Source organism: Ovis canadensis, chromosome 1 (genome assembly GCF_042477335.2).
Source record: "Ovis canadensis isolate MfBH-ARS-UI-01 breed Bighorn chromosome 1, ARS-UI_OviCan_v2, whole genome shotgun sequence".
NCBI lineage: Eukaryota > Metazoa > Chordata > Mammalia > Artiodactyla > Bovidae > Ovis > Ovis canadensis.
In genome coordinates, this window is record NC_091245.1 from 254,416,814 (window position 1) to 254,432,864 (window position 16,051).

The following is a 16,051-nucleotide window of genomic DNA, read 5'->3' on the forward strand; positions in this document are numbered from 1 at the left end:
ACTGTAATAAAAAATATTCAAACAAAAGCCCAGGACCAGATGGCGTCACAGGTGAATTCTACCAAAATTTAGAGAAGAGCTGACACCTATCCTACTCAAACTATTCCAGAAAATTGCAGAGGAAGGTAAACTCCAAAATCATTCTGTGAGGCCACAATCACCCTAACACCAAAACCAGACAAAGATGCCACCAAAAAAAGAAATCTACAGGCTAATATCACTGATGAACATAGATGCAAAAATCCTCAACAAAATTCTAGCAAACAGAATCCAACAACATATTAAAAAGATCATACATCATGACCAAGTGGGCTTTATCCCAGGGATGTAAGTATTCTTCAATATTCACAAATCAATCAATGTGATATACCACATTAACAAACTGAAAAATAAAAACCATATGACTATCTCAATAGATGCAGAGAAAGCCTTTGACAAAATTCAACACCCATTTATGATAAAAACTCTCCAGAAAGTGGGAATAGAAAGAACATACCTCCTCATAATAAAAGCCATATGTGATAAACCCACAGCAAACATTACCCTCAATGGTGAAAAGTTGAAAGCATTTCCCCTAAAGTCAGGAACAAGACAAGGGTGCCCACTCTCACCACTACTATTCAACATCATTTTGGAAGTTGCCACAGTAATGGAGCAGAAAAAGAAATAAAAGGAATCCAGATTGGAAAAGAAGTAAAACTCTCACTGTTTGCAGATGACATGATCTTCTACATAGAAAACCCTAAAGACACCAAAATTACTAGAGCTAATCAATGAATATAGCAAAGTTGCAGGATATAAAATTAACACAGAGAAATCCCTTGCATTCCTATACACTAACAATGAGAAACAGAAAGAGAAATTAAGGAAACAATCCGATTTACCACTGTGATGAAAAGAATAAAATACTTAGGAATAAATCTACCTAAAGAAACAAAAGACCTATATAGAGAAAACTATCGTGTCTGACTCTTTGTGACCCCGTGGACTGAAACCTACCAGGCTTCTCCATCCATGGGATTCTACAGGCAAGAATACTGGAGTGGGTTGCCATTTCCTTCTCCAAAAAGAAATCAAAGACGACACAAATAGATATAGAAATATACCATGTTCATGGATCAGAAGAATCAATATAGTGAAAATGAGTATACTACCCAGTTCAGTTCAGTTCAGTTCAGTCACTCAATCGTGTCCGACTCTTTGCGACCCCATGAATCGCAGCACTCCAGGCCTCCCTGTCCATCACCTATTCCCGGAGTTCAAATCTATAGATTCAATGCAGTCTCTATCAAGCTACCAATGGTATTTTTCACAGAACTAGAACAAATAATTTCAAGATTTGTATGGAAATACAAAAAAGCCTTGAATAGCCAAAGCAATCTTGAGAAAGAAGAATGGAACTGGAGGAATCAACCTGCCTGACTTCAGGCTCTACTACAAAACCACAGTCATCAAGACAGTATGGTACTGGCACAAAGACAGAAATATAGATCAATGGAACAAAATAGAAAGCCCAGAGATAAATCCACACACCTATGGACACCTTATCTTTGACAAAGGAGGCAAGAATATAGACTAGAGAAAAGAAAATCTCTTTAACAAGTGGTACTGGGAAAACTGGTCAACGACTTGTAAAAGAATGAAACTAGAACACTTTCTAACACCATACACAAAAATAAACTCAAAATGGATTAAAGATTTAAATCCATCTAAATCCAGAAACTATAAAACTCCTAGGGGAAAACATAGGCAAAACATTCTCTGACATAAATCACAGCAAGGTCCTCTATGACCCACCTCCCAGAGTAATGGAAATAAAAACAAAAATAAACAAATGAGATCTAATTAAACTTAGCTTTTGCACACCAAAGGAAACTATAAGCAAGGTGAAAAGACAGCCTTCAGAATGGGAGAAAATAACAGCAAATGAAGCAACTGACAAAGAATTAATCTCAAGAATATATAAGCAGTTCATGCAGCCCAATGCTAGAAAAATAAACGACTCAATCAAAAAATGGGCCAAAGAACTAAACAGACATTTCTCCAAAGAAGGCATACAGATGGCTAACAAACACATGAAAAGATGTTCAACACCAGTCTATCAGGCAAATCAAAACCACAATGAGGTACCATCTCACGCTGGTTAGAATGGCTGCTATCAAAAAGTCTACAAACAAGAAATGCTGGAGAGGGTTTGGAGAAAAGGGAACCCTCTTACACTGTTGGTGGGAATGCAAACTAGTACATCCACTATGGAGAAAAGTGTGGAGATTCCTTAAAAAGTTGAAAATAGAACTGCCATACGACCCAGCAATCCCACTGCTGGGAAACCAGAATCGAAAGAGACACATATACCCCAATGATCATCGCAGCACTGTTTACAGTAGCTAGGACATAGAGGCAACCTAAATGTCTATTGGCAGACAAATGGATAAGAAAGCTGTGGTATATATACACAATGGAATATTACTCAGATATTAAAAAGAATGCATTTGAATCAGTTCTAATGAGGTAGATAAAACAAAGTGAAGTTAAGTCAGAAAGAAAAACATCAATGCAGTGTATTAATGCATATATATGGAATTTAGAAAGATGGTAATGATGACCCTATATGCGAGATAGCAGAAGAGACACAGATTTAAAGAACAGACTTTTGAACCCTGTGGGAGAAGGCAAGGGTGGGATGATTTGAGAGAATAGCATTGAAACATGTATATTATCATATGTGAAATATACCACCAGTCCAGGTTCAAAGCATGAGAGACGGTGCTCAGGGCTGGTGCACTGGGATGACCCTGAGGGATGGGATGGGGAGGCAGGTGAGAGGGAGGTTCAGGATGGGGAACACATGTACACCCATGGCTGATTCATGTCAATGTATGGCAAAAACCACCACAATATTGTAAAGTAATTAGCCTTCAATTAAAATAAATAAAATTTAAAAATAAATAAATAAAGGAAAAACATCAATGCAGTGTATTAATGCATATATATGGAATTTAGAAAGATGGTAATGACAACTCTACATGTGAGACAGCAAAAGAAACACAGATATAAAGAACAGATTTTTGGACTGTGGGAAAAGGAGAGGGTGGGATGATTTGAGAGAATAGCATTGAAACATGTATGTTACCATATGTGAAACAGATCACCAGTCCAAGTTCAATGCCTGAAACAGGGCACTCAAAGCTGGTGTGCATTGAGACTACCCAGAGGGATGGGATGGGGAGAGGGGTGGGAAGGGGGGTTCAGGATGGGGGACACATGTACACCCATGGCTGATTCATGTCAATGTATGGCAAAAACCACAATAATAAAGTAATTAGACTCCAATTAAAATAAATAATTTTTTTAAAAAAGGAAAGCTGAGTACTGAGAACTGATGCTTTTGAACTGTGGTGTTGGAGAAGACTCTTGAGAGTCCCTTGGACTGCAAGGAGATCAAACCAGTCAATCCTAAAGGAAATCATCCCTGAATATTCATTGGAAGGACTGATGCTGAAGCTGAAACTCCAATACTTTGGCTACCTGATGCAAAGAACAGACTCACTGGAAAAGACCCTGATGCTGGGCAGGACTGAAGGCAGGAGAAGAAGGGGACAACAGAGGATGAGATGGTTGGATGGCATCACTGACTCGATGGACATGAGTTTGAGCAAGCTCTGGAAGTTGGTGATGCACATAAGCCTGGCGTGCTGCAGTCCACAGGATCACAAAGAGTTGGAAACAACTGAGCAACTGAACTGAACTGAACTAATGCAGCACGTTCAAAGGTCTTTGACTTTTCTTTTTTAAAAGGACTTTGAAAAGACAGAGTGACTCATGACCAAAAACACAGAATTCCAAGTACAGTAACTTAACCAAGTACAGTAACTCAGAGGCCATAACACATAATGGTTTTATCTCTGGTCCTTTAAAGCAATATCCCCAAACTTGTGAATGAAAAAATGATTCCTGTGGTGTTTATTAAAAAGAAAAGTTCTCTGGTCCCACCCCACATTGCCTGACTCTTCCAGGGAAGGCTTTACAAGTTCTGTGTCAATTTCTGAATCCTGGCTGCATACTGGACTCATCAAAGAACTTAAGTCTTGGGTCCTACCCCAGACACTTTGCTGTGGCTGGCCTTCACAGGGGACTGGATTTCTTAAAGTTCTCCAGGGGATGCTGCTTTGCAGTCAGGGCTGAGAACCACAGCTCTGTGTCGGAACCCCACATAATTCCATACTTTGAATCCTATTGGGCACCATGAATTGAAGAGTTGTGCCCATTAATGGTCTGCTTGGCGGCTGGCACAGGCAGATGTGAGCTGGCTGTGGGGTCACAGAGTGCATCCCTCCTGGAGGATCAGAATATTTGAACCTTGTTGTCATTGTTGTTCAGTTGCTCAGTCGTGTCCAACTCTTTGTGACCCCATGGACTGCAGCATGCCAGTCTTCCCTGTCCTTCATCATCTCCCAGAGTTCACTCAAACTCATGGCATCCAATCATCTCATCCTCTCATCCCCTTCTGCTCCTGCCTTCAGTTTTTTCTGGCATCAGGGTCTTTTCCACTGAATCAGCTCTTCACGTCAGATGGCCAAGTGTTGGAGTTTCAGCTTCAGTATCAGTCCTTCCAATGAATATTCAGGGTTGACTTCCTTTAGGATTGACTGGTTTGATATCTTTGCAGTCCTTTGGACTCTCAAGAGTCTTCTTTGGCACCATAGTTTGAAGGCATCAATTCTTTGGTGCTTAACCTTTTCACTGTCCAACTCTTGTGACTACTGGAACAACCATAGCTTTGACTATATGGACTTTTGTCAGCAAAGTAATGTCTCTACTTTTTAATATGCTGTCTAGGTTTGTCATTGCTTTTCTTCCAAGGAGCAAGGGTCTTTTAGTTTCATGGCTGCAGTCACCATCCTCAGTGATTTTGGAGCCAAAGAAAATGAAGTCTGTCACTGTTTCCATTGTTTCCTCATCTATTTGCTATGAAGTGATGGGATTGGAAGCCATGATCTTAGTTTTCTGAATGTTGACTTTTAAGCCAGCTTTTTCACTCTCCTCTTTCACTTTCATCAAGAGGCTCTTTATTTTTTTGATTTTTTATTTTTAATTTTTTCTTATTGTTTTACTTTATTTTACTTTACAATACTGTATTGGTTTTGCCATACATTGTCATGAATCCACCACGGGTGTACATGCGTTCCCAAACATGCACCCCCTCCCACCTCCCTCCCCATAACATCTCTCTGGGTCATCCCCATGCACCAGCCCCAAGCATGCTGTATCCTGCGTCAGACATAGACTGGCGATTCAATTCTTACATGATAGTATACATGTTACAATGCATTCTCCCAAATCTTCCCACCCTCTCCCTCTCCCTCTGAGTCCAAAAGTCCGTTATACACATCTGTGTCTTTTTTGCTGTCTTACATACAGGGTCGTCATTGCCATCTTTCTAAATTCCATATATATGTGTTAGTATACTGTATTGGTGTTTTTCTTTCTGGCTTACTTCACTCTGTATAATCGGCTCCAGTTTCATCCATCTCATCAGAACTGATTCAAATGAATTCTTTTTAATGGCTGAGTAATACTCCATTGTGTATATGTACCACAGCTTTCTTATCCATTCATCTGCTGATGGACATCTAGGTTGTTTCCATGTCCTGGCTATTATAAATAGTGCTGCGATGAACATTGGGGTACATGTGTCTCTTTCCATTCTGGTTTCCTCGGTGTGTATGCCCAGCAGTGGGATTGCTGGGTCATATGGCAGTTCTATTTGCAATTTTTAAAGGAATCTCCACACTGTTCTCCATAGTGGCTGTACTAGTTTGCATTCCCACCAACAGTGTAGGAGGGTTCCCTTTTCTCCACACCCTCTCCAGCATTTATTGCTTGCAGATTTTTGGATCGCAGCCATTCTGACTGGTGTGAAGTGGTACCTCATAGTGGTCTTGATTTGCATTTCTCTAATAATGAGTGATGTTGAGCATCTTTTCATGTGTTTGTTAGCCATCTGTATGTCTTCTTTGGAGAAATGTCTATTTAGTTCTTTGGCCCATTTTTTGATTGGGTCGTTTATTTTTCTGGAGTTGAGCTGCATAAGTTGCTTGTATATTTTTGAGATTAGTTGTTTGTCAGTTGCTTCATTTGCTATTATTTTCTCCCATTCAGAAGGCTGAATAACCTTGCTCATATTTTCCTTTGTTGTGCAGAAGCTTTTAATTTTAATTAGATCCCATTTGTTTATTTTTGCTTTTATTTCCAGAATTCTGGGAGGTGGATCATAGAGGATCCTGCTGTGATTTGTGTCGGAGAGTGTTTTGCCTATGTTCTCCTCTAGGAGTTTTATAGTTTCTGGTCTTACATTTAGATCTTTAATCCATTTTGAGTTTATTTTTGTGTGCGGTGTGAGAAAATGATCTAGTTTCATTCTTTTACAAGTGGTTGACCAGTTTTCCCAGCACCACTTGTTAAAGAGATTGTCTTTACTCCATTGTATATTCTTGCCTCCTTTGTCAAAGATAAGGTATCCATAGGTGTGTGGATTTATCTCTGGGCTTTCTATTTTGTTCCATTGATCTATATGTCTGTCTTTGTGCCAGTACCATACTGTCTTGATGACTGTGGCTTTGTAGTAGAGCCTGAAGTCAGGCAAGTTGATTCCTCCAGTTTCATTCTTCTTTCTCAAGATTGCTTTGGCTATTCGAGGTTTTTTGTATTTCCATACAAATCTTGAAATTATTTGTTCTAGTTCTGTGAAAAATATGGCTGGTAGCTTGATAGGGATTGCATTGAATCTGTAGATTGCTTTGGGTAGTATACTCATTTTCACTATATTGATTCTTCCAATCCATGAACACGGTATATTTCTCCATCTATTAGTGTCCCCTTTGATTTCTTTCATCAGTGTTTTATAGTTTTCTATATATAGGTCTTTAGTTTCTTTAGGTAGATATTCCTAAGTATTTTATTCTTTTCGTTGCAATCGTGAATGGAATTGTTTCCTTAATTTCTTTTTCTACTTTCTCATTATTAGTGTATAGGAATGCAAGGGATTTCTGTGTGTTGATTTTATATCCTGCAACTTTACTATATTCATTGATTAGCTCTAGTAATTTTCTGGTGGAGTCTTTAGGGTTTTCTATGTAGAGGATCATGTCATCTGCAAACAGTGAGAGTTTTACTTCTTCTTTTCCAATTTGGATTCCTTTTATTTCTTTTTCTGCTCTGATTGCTGTGGCCAAAACTTCCAGAACTATGTTGAATAGTAGTGGTGAAAGTGGGCACCCTTGTCTTGTTCCTGACTTTAGGGGAAATGCTTTCAATTTTTCACCATTGAGGATAATGTTTGCTGTGGGTTTGTCATATATAGCTTTTATTATGTTGAGGCATGTTCCTTCTATTCCTGCTTTCTGGAGAGTTTTTATCATAAATGGATGTTGAATTTTGTCAAAGGCCTTCTCTGCATCTATTGAGATAATCATATGGTTTTTATTTTTCAATTTGTTAATGTGGTGAATTACATTGATTGATTTGCAGATATTGAAGAATCCTTGCATCCCTGGGATAAAGCCCACTTGGTCATGATGTATGATCTTTATAGTGTGTTGTTGGATTCTGATTGCTAGAATTTTGTTGAGGATTTTTGCATCTATGTTCATCAGTGATATTGGCCTGTAGTTTTCTTTTTTTGTGGCATCTTTGTCAGGTTTTGGTATAAGGGTGATGGTGGCCTCATAGAATGAGTTTGGAAGTTTACCTTCCTCTGCAATTTTCTGGAAGAGTGTGAGTAGGATAGGTGTTAGCTCTTCTCGAAAGTTTTGGTAGAATTCAGCTGTGAAGCCGTCTGGACCTGGGCTTTTGTTTGCTGGAAGATTTCTGATTACAATTTCAATTTCCGTGCTTGTGGTGGGTCTGGTAAGATTTTCTATTTCTTCCTGATTCAGTTTTGGAAAAATGTACTTTTCTAAGAATTTGTCCATTTCTTCCACGTTGTCTATTTTATTGGCATATAACTGCTGATAGTAGTCTCTTATGATCCTTTGTATTTCTGTGTTGTCTGTTGTGATCTCTCCATTTTCATTTCTAATTTTATTGATTTGATTTTTCTCTCTTTGCTTCTTGATGAGTCTGGCTAATGGTTTGTCAATTTTATTTATCCTTTCAAAGAACCAGCTTTTGGCTTTGTTGATTTTTGCTATGGTCTCTTTTGTTTCTTTTGCATTTATTTCTGCCCTAATTTTTAAGATTTCTTTCCTTCTACTAACTCTGGGGTTCTCCAATTCTTCCTTTTCTAATTGCTTTAGTTGTAGAGTTAGGTTATTTATTTGAGTTTTTTTCTTGTTTCTTGAGGTATGCCTGTATTGCTATGAACTTTCCTCTTAGCACTGCTTTTATAGTGTCCCACAGGTTTTGGGTTGTTGTGTTTTCATTTTCATTCGTTTCTATGCATATTTTGATTTCTTTTTTGATTTCTTCTGTGATTTGTTGGTTATTCAGAAGTGTGTTGTTCAACCTCCATATGTTGGAATTTTTAATAGTTTTTCTCCTATAATTGAGATCTAGTCTTAATGCATTATGGTCAGAAAAGATGCTTGGAATGATTTCGATTTTTTTGAATTTATCAAGTTTAGATTTATGGCACAGGATGTGATCTATCCTGGAGAAGTTTCCATGAGCACTTGAAAAAGAGGTGAAATTCATTGTTTTGGGGTGAAATGTCCTATAGATATCAATTAGGTCTAACTGATCTAATGTATCATTTAAAGTTTGTGTTTCTTTGTTAATTTTCTGTTTAGTTGATCTGTCCATAGGTGTGAGTGGGGTATTAAAGTCTCCCACTATTATTGTGTTATTGTTGATTTCCCCTTTCATACTTGTTAGCATTTGTCTTACATATTGTGGTGCTCCTATATTGGGTGCATATATATTTATAATTGTTATATCTTCTTGGATTGATCCTTTGATCATTATGTAGTGGCCTTCTTTGTCTCTTTTCACAGCCTTTGTTTTAAAGTCTATTTTATCGGATATGAGTATTGCCACTCCTGCTTTCTTTTTGTTTCTATTTGCGTGGTATATCTTTTTCCAGCCCTTCACTTTCAGTCTGTATGTGTCCCTTGTTTTGAGGTGGGTCTCTTGTAAGCAGCATATAGAGGGGTCTTGTTTTTGTATCCATTCGGCCAGCCTTTGCCTTTTGGTTGGGGCATTCAACCCATTTACATTTAAGGTAATTACTGATAAGTATGATCCCATTACCATTTACTTTATTGTTTTGGGTTCGGGTTTATACGCCCTTTTTGTGTTTCCTGTCTAGAGAATATCCTTTAGCATTTGTTGGAGAGCTGGTTTGGTGGTGCTGAATTCTCTCAGCTTTTGCTTGTCTGTAAAGCTTTTGATTTCTCCTTCATATTTGAATGAGATCCTTGCTGGGTACAGTAATCTGGGCTGTAGGTTATTGTCTTTCATCACTTTAAGTATGTCTTGCCATTCTCTCCTGGCCTGAAGAGTTTCTATTGAAAGATCAGCTCTTATCCTTATGGGAATCCCCTTGTGTGTTATTTGTTGTTTTTCCCTTGCTGCTTTTAATATTTGTTCTTTGTGTTTGATCTTTGTTAATTTGATTAATATGTGTCTTGGGGTGTTTTGCCTTGGGTTTATCCTATTTGGAACTCTCTGTGTTTCTTGGACTTGGGTGATTATTTCCCTCCCCATTTTAGGGAAGTTTTCAACTATTATCTCCTCAAGGATTTTCTCATGGTCTTTCTTTTTGTCTTCTTCTTCTGGGACTCCTATAATTCGAATGTTGGAGTGTTTCATATTGTCCTGGAGGTCTCTGAGATTGTCCTCATTTCTTTTAATTCGTTTTTCTTGTTTCCTCTCTGATTCATTTATTTCTACCATTCTATCTTCTATTTCACTAATCCTATCTTCTGCCTCCGTTATTCTACTATTTGTTGCCTCCAGAGTGTTTCTGATCTCATTTATTGCGTTATTCATTATATATTGACTCTTTTTTATTTCTTCTAGGTCCTTGTTAAACCTTTCTTGCATCTTCTCAATCCTTGTCTCTAGGCTATTTACCTGTGATTCCATTTTGATTTCAAGATTTTGGATCATTTTCACTATCAATATTCAGAATTCTTTCTCAGGTAGATTCCCTACCTCTTCCTCTTTTGTTTGGTTTGGTGGGCAACTCTCCTGTTCCTTTACCTGCTGAGTATTCCTCTGTCTCTTCATCTTGGTTATATTGCTGCGTTTGGGGTGGCCTTTTTATATTCTGGTAATTTGTGGAGTTCTCTTTATTATGGAGCTTCCTCACTTTGGGTGGGGTTCTATCAGTGGCTTGTCAAGGTTTCCTGGTTAGGGAGGCTTGTGTTGGAGTTCTGGTGGGTGGAGCTGGGTTTCTTCTCTCTGGAGTGCAGTGGAGTGACCAGTAATGGGTCATGAGACATCAAAGGTTTTGGAATAACTTTGAGCTGCCTGTATATTGAAGCTCAGGGGAGTGTTCCTGTGTTGCTGGAGAATTTGCATGGTATGTCTTATTTTGGAACTTGTTGGCCCTTGGGTGGAGCTTGGTTTCAGTGTAGGTATGAAGGCATTTGATGAGATCCTATTGCTTAATGTTCCCTGCATTCAAGAGTTCTCTATTTCAGGCTTTGGACTTAAGCCTCCTGCTTCTGGTTTTCAGTTTTATTTTTACAGTAGCCTCTAGACTTCTCCATCTATACAGCACTGATGATAAAACATCTAGGTTAAAGATGAAAAGTTTCTCCACATTGAGGGACGCTCAGAGAGGTTCACTGAGTTACAAGGAGAAGAGAAGATGGAGGGGGTAGTTAGAGGTAACTGGAATAAGATGCGGTGAGATCAAAAGAGGAGAGAGCAAGCTAGCCAGTAGTCACTTCCTTATGTGCGCTCTATAGTCTGGACCGCTCAGAGGTATTTACAGAGTTATACGGGGAAGAGGAGAGGGAGGAAGTAGATAGAGGTGGCCAGGAGGATAAGAGAGAGGAATGAGAAGGAGAGAGACAAATCCTGCCAGTAACCAGTTCCTTAGGTGTTCTCCACCATCTGGAACACACAGAGATTCACAGAGTTGGATAGAGAAGAGATGGGGGAGAAAAGAGACAGAGGCCACCTGGTGGAGAAAAAGGAGAGTCCAAAGGAGGAGAGAGTGGTCAAGCCAGTAATCTCGTTCTCAGGTAAACTTGGGTGGTGAAGTTTGGGTTTTTAAATGTACAAAATTGACAACAAAAACCTAAGAGCAAAGATTAAAAATCTAGAGTAGAGGTTGGATTTTCAAAAATACAATATTAAAGAAAAGAAGCAGAAGGAAAAAGGAAGAAAGAAAAAAAAAAGAGAGGAAAAAAAACCCCCAAGAAGTATTAAAAACACACACACACACACACACACACACACACACAAAACCACCAACAACCACCCAAAGACTATATATGGTGTTTGCCTTAAAAAAAAAAAAAGTCTTTTTTTAAAAAATAGTAATAGTAGGTTATAAAAATAAAAATTAGAGGAGAAATAGAAGACTTAACAATTTTAAAAAAAAGTTAGAAAAAAAAAAGAAAAAAAAAGGAATGATTTTAAAAATAGTAAAAATATTTCTGGCCCTTCTCTGATGTTGTGGGCCGTGTGGGATCACTTCCAAGGCGGTTCCCTCTGTTTAACTTCTGTTTGCTGGTTTTTTAGGCTCACTAGTTCAATCGCACTGTGGGGAGGGGGGATGCTACAAACAAATAGCACTGTCGTGTGCACACAGTGTCTCAGCCCCTCTTGACCTGTCCCTTCTCGCTCTGGCTCTATGATGCTCAGCCGGGAACCGTCTGAGGCCAGTCCTAGGCTGTGTGCACTTCCCCGGTCTAAGCCGCTCAGGTTCGGCTCTCAGGTAGCCCTCAGACGCACAGATTCGGTTGGGACTGCGTTTTGTGCCCTTCCCAGGTCCGAGTAGCTTAGGAGTTTGGCGAGCACGATCACTGCCATTTCCTTCTCCAGGGGATCTTCCTGACCCAGGAATTGAACCTGGGTCTCCTGCATTGCAGGCAGATGCTTTACCGTCTGAGCCACCAGGGAAGCCCTTAGCTGCAAAGTATATATAAAAATTGCACAAAATATTAATTATTTTATAGTATTTAAATAGAAAATATTGGCAACAACTTAAATGTCTACAAGGCATGACTAAATTAATTGTAGTACAGCTATAGTATAGAATATTATACCGATGCAGACCCGGAGAGACTTTACTTACCTAACTGCAATCAGGCTTCTTTGCTAAGACTTCTGGGGGTGCTGGACAGTCACCATCTCCCTCACAAGCGGCGCCAGTGGTCCACCCAGAAAACTGAGCAGCAGAGGCAGAAAAGGCGACAAGTTGCAGTGATCACATGCTTTCTGCCATAAGGGTGGTGTCATCTGCATATCTGAGGTTATTGATATTTTCCCCAGCAATATTCCAGCTTGTGCTTCATCCAGCCCAGCATTTCACATGATGTACTCTGCATGTAAGTTAAATAAGCAGGGTGACATATACAGCCATGATGTACTCCTTTCCCAATTTGGAACCAGTCCATTATTCTATGTCCAGTTCTAACTGTTGCTTCTTGATCTGCATACAGATTTTTCAAGAGGCAGGTAAAGTGGTCTGGTATTCCCATCTCTTAAAGAATTTTCCACAGTTTGTTGTGATTTACACAGTCAAAGGCTTTGGCATAGTCAATGAAGCAGAAGTAGATGTTTTTCTGGAATTCTCTAGCTTCTGGCAATTTGATCTCTGGTTCCAAACTTGGGCCTAAATTTGATTATAATAGGAATTTGAAGTTATTTCCATGAGTGATTATATTGATTAAAGTGACCAATTTGACACCTAGGTTGGGGTGGCCAGGGTGGAGTGTGGGATGAGGGGAACTAAGATCCTGCAAACTATGTGGCACAGCCAAAAGAAGAGAAAGGTAGAGACTCAGCAAGGTTTTCATCGTGAAATATAAACTTGAAGCGATAGCGGTAGAAAGTATTCAAAATCAAGTAGAGAGAGAAAAACTATTGAAAAAACAAACAAACAAACAAAACTCAGCATAGTAAGTTGTGGGTCAAAAGCAAGTGGCCTGGTTCATATGTCCGGAATTAGAGTCCCATAAAAGGAAAAAGTTAAGGGGGATCTAAAAATAGTTGAAGAAATAAGGAATACAAATTTTTTCTAAATCTGATAAAATCTATAAACCTGCAGTTCAAGATGTTTTCATGCAGCGTTCGTACAGTGCAAAGATGAAGATTTTGGACTTGGGGATCATCTAATCTAGGTTCCCACCTATCAGGCTCCTCCGTCCATGGGATTTTCCAGGCAAGAGTGCTGGAGTGGATTGCCATTTCCTTCTCCAGGGGATCTTCCTGACCCAGGAATTGAACCTGGGTCTCCTGCATTGCAGGCAGATGCTTTACCGTCTGAGCCACCAGGGAAGCCCTTAGCTGCAAAGTATATATAAAAATTGCACAAAATATTAATTATTTTATAGTATTTAAATAGAAAATATTGGCAACAACTTAAATGTCTACAAGACATGACTAAATTAATTGTAGTACAGCTATAGTATAGAATACTATACCGATGTCAAAAGAGGGATGGCTATATGAATTGGTATGGAAAGGTTTCCAAGAATACTGCCACATGAAAAAGCAAGTCACATGATATGATTTCACTCAGATATTAAAAAATCTTGTATAGATAGACACAGATATGTGGCTATCTATAATAAATAAGACACATACATATAATAAATAAAGGCTGGAAGGATGCTCATCAAATTGTCTCTGAAAGAGAATGAGTCACAAGAAAAGGTAAAAAACCTCTTTCATATTTATCTTCATAAACCACTGTAATGCCTGAATTTCTTTACAATGACTGTGAAATGACTTTTGAAAGAGGGAAAATAGAAGCAATACGATTTGAGGAGTTTGCCCCAGGCTGTCCATGCTGATGGAGGATGGATGAGATGCTTGAAGACCATGTGAACTGGTGACAGTGTCAATTTAAAGAAATCATTCCCCTTCTGAAAGTCCTTCTGTGGCTCTGTTACCTGGAGGGAATAAAACTCAACCCTTGAGCAGGGCTTATAGGAGCCCTATGATCTGGCCCTGCCTGATTTTTCTGGGCTTATTACCCATCACACACATCTAAGGTCTCTTCCCGTCTTGCACCCTGGCCAACTCTTAGTCATTCTTCTGTACTTGGATTATTTAGTACATTCATTACTTCTCTCTCCCTCCTTCCCTACCCTGGAAGAGTTAATTAATTACCCTTATGCTACCTCTTATCTACATATACCTCCATGTTGGCATTTATTAAAATGCAGTGCTGCTGGTGTGGATTTAGTAATTGTGGATTCAGTAATTGTGGCACATGGGCTTAGTTGCCCAGCGGCATATGGAATCTTAGCACATGCACATATTTTCCTGTGCAGTTTCTGGCTGTGTGATTTTATTTGAATTGTCTTTGTCTTAAATATGGCTTCTTACAGTTTTACCCACTTAACACCTGTGATACTATCTGTTAAACTTACCAACTCCAAAATGACATGGCCTATTCCTTATGTGTGTGTGCTAGGTCGTTCAGTTGTGTCCAGCTCTTTGTGACCCTGTGGACCATATCCACCAGGCTCCTCTGTCCATGGGATTCTCTAGGCAAGAATAATGGAGTGGGTTGCCATGTCCTTCTCCAGGGGATCTTTCTAACCCAGGGATCAAACCTGCGTACACAAGAAAATACTGTTCAACAATTTCATAGACAGAAATATAAGGTAGTGAGACCACCATCATTTTTTGCATCCAAGAGAAGAATTTTCACATTGAATGGGAATCGTGCTCAATGACTTCCCCAGCCCCTTCCAATTCTCAGGTTTTTAATTCTGCATTACCTCAACCCCAGGCTGCCAGACAGGGTGATAAATAAAATTCAAATCCAATCTCTCCTAAATGAAATAGGAAGTGCAAAAAAAGCTCTCTGAAAACTATTGGGTTGCCCTTATAGTTTATTTGGGTTTTTATATAACATTATACAGAAAAACCCTAACAAACTTTTTGGCCAACCCAATAGACCAAAAAGTGGGAGATGCTGAAGGGGACTACCTACAGCAAGTGATGAGGTGGTCTTGCTTTGACTCCTAGCCCCCTGCTGGAAATATTGTTAGCTCCTGTGGTTATACCTAAGACTGGGGGAGGCTGGTTGCAGATTTTAATGTCTTTGTTCTTGTGCCAGTGAGGATTGAGCCCTTACTGAGAGTTTTTCTCTTGCTTCTGCATTGCCTAGTTAAGGTGGTCCTTGGAGGCATGCGCCTTCTGACTATCTGAAGAGGGACACCCTTGCTTGTTCCTATTCAGAGCCATAATGTGAATTGGGATGAACTATCGGCTGCCCATCATGCTTAATCTATGTTTAGAATCTGTACTTTGAAAGGAATATTGGACCTGTTAGGATACAGTCTGCAGTAACCTGGGCTGCTTTATTATACAATCCACAGTGGCTTCCCACCCCACTTTTTTTTTTTTTATTGAACTGGTTACTCAGTCATACTAAACATGGAATAAAGTGAAATAAATAAATATATAAAACTTGGAATGCACTGAATCTTTTCACTGTCAAGCTGGCTCAAATGTTCTCAAAGTTTATCTGAGAGCTTGGTTGCCCTGCTGAAAATAGCATTGTGCAGTGAAACAGAAAATAAGATGTCATGGCAAACTAAACATCTTCACTTTCTGGACAAATATCTGAGTTGACTGGACCATCGAGAGGAATGACCTGGGGAATGACCAGAGGGAGGATGTCGCCCCACATTTGGGGGCTCCGTGGGGTTCAGGTGAGCAGCGGGTGAAACTCATTGACACCTGACTTCTGTTAAAGCCTCTGGCAACTTCTGGCCGGCTCAAAGGTGTCTCCTTTTTATGTTGTGAAAGTAAAAGATGGCTAGTTTGCCGTGACAGCTTATTTTCTGTCCTACTGCACAGTGTTATTTTAACCAAGGAGGCTTACTCCCTCCTTGATAAACTCACTGGGACT

At 39.3% G+C, this 16,051-nt stretch overlaps 2 non-coding genes across 2 annotated transcripts; both read right to left on the bottom strand.

Annotated features, from left to right (window-relative positions):
• Positions 1-12,005: 12,005 nt before the first annotated feature.
• On the bottom strand, positions 12,006-12,078 carry TRNAC-GCA (transfer RNA cysteine (anticodon GCA)). The gene has a single exon. It is a non-coding gene; the product is annotated as a tRNA-Cys (tRNA).
• Positions 12,079-13,385: 1,307 nt separating this feature from the next.
• Positions 13,386-13,458, bottom strand: TRNAC-GCA (transfer RNA cysteine (anticodon GCA)). The gene has a single exon. It is a non-coding gene; the product is annotated as a tRNA-Cys (tRNA).
• Positions 13,459-16,051: the final 2,593 nt, after the last annotated feature.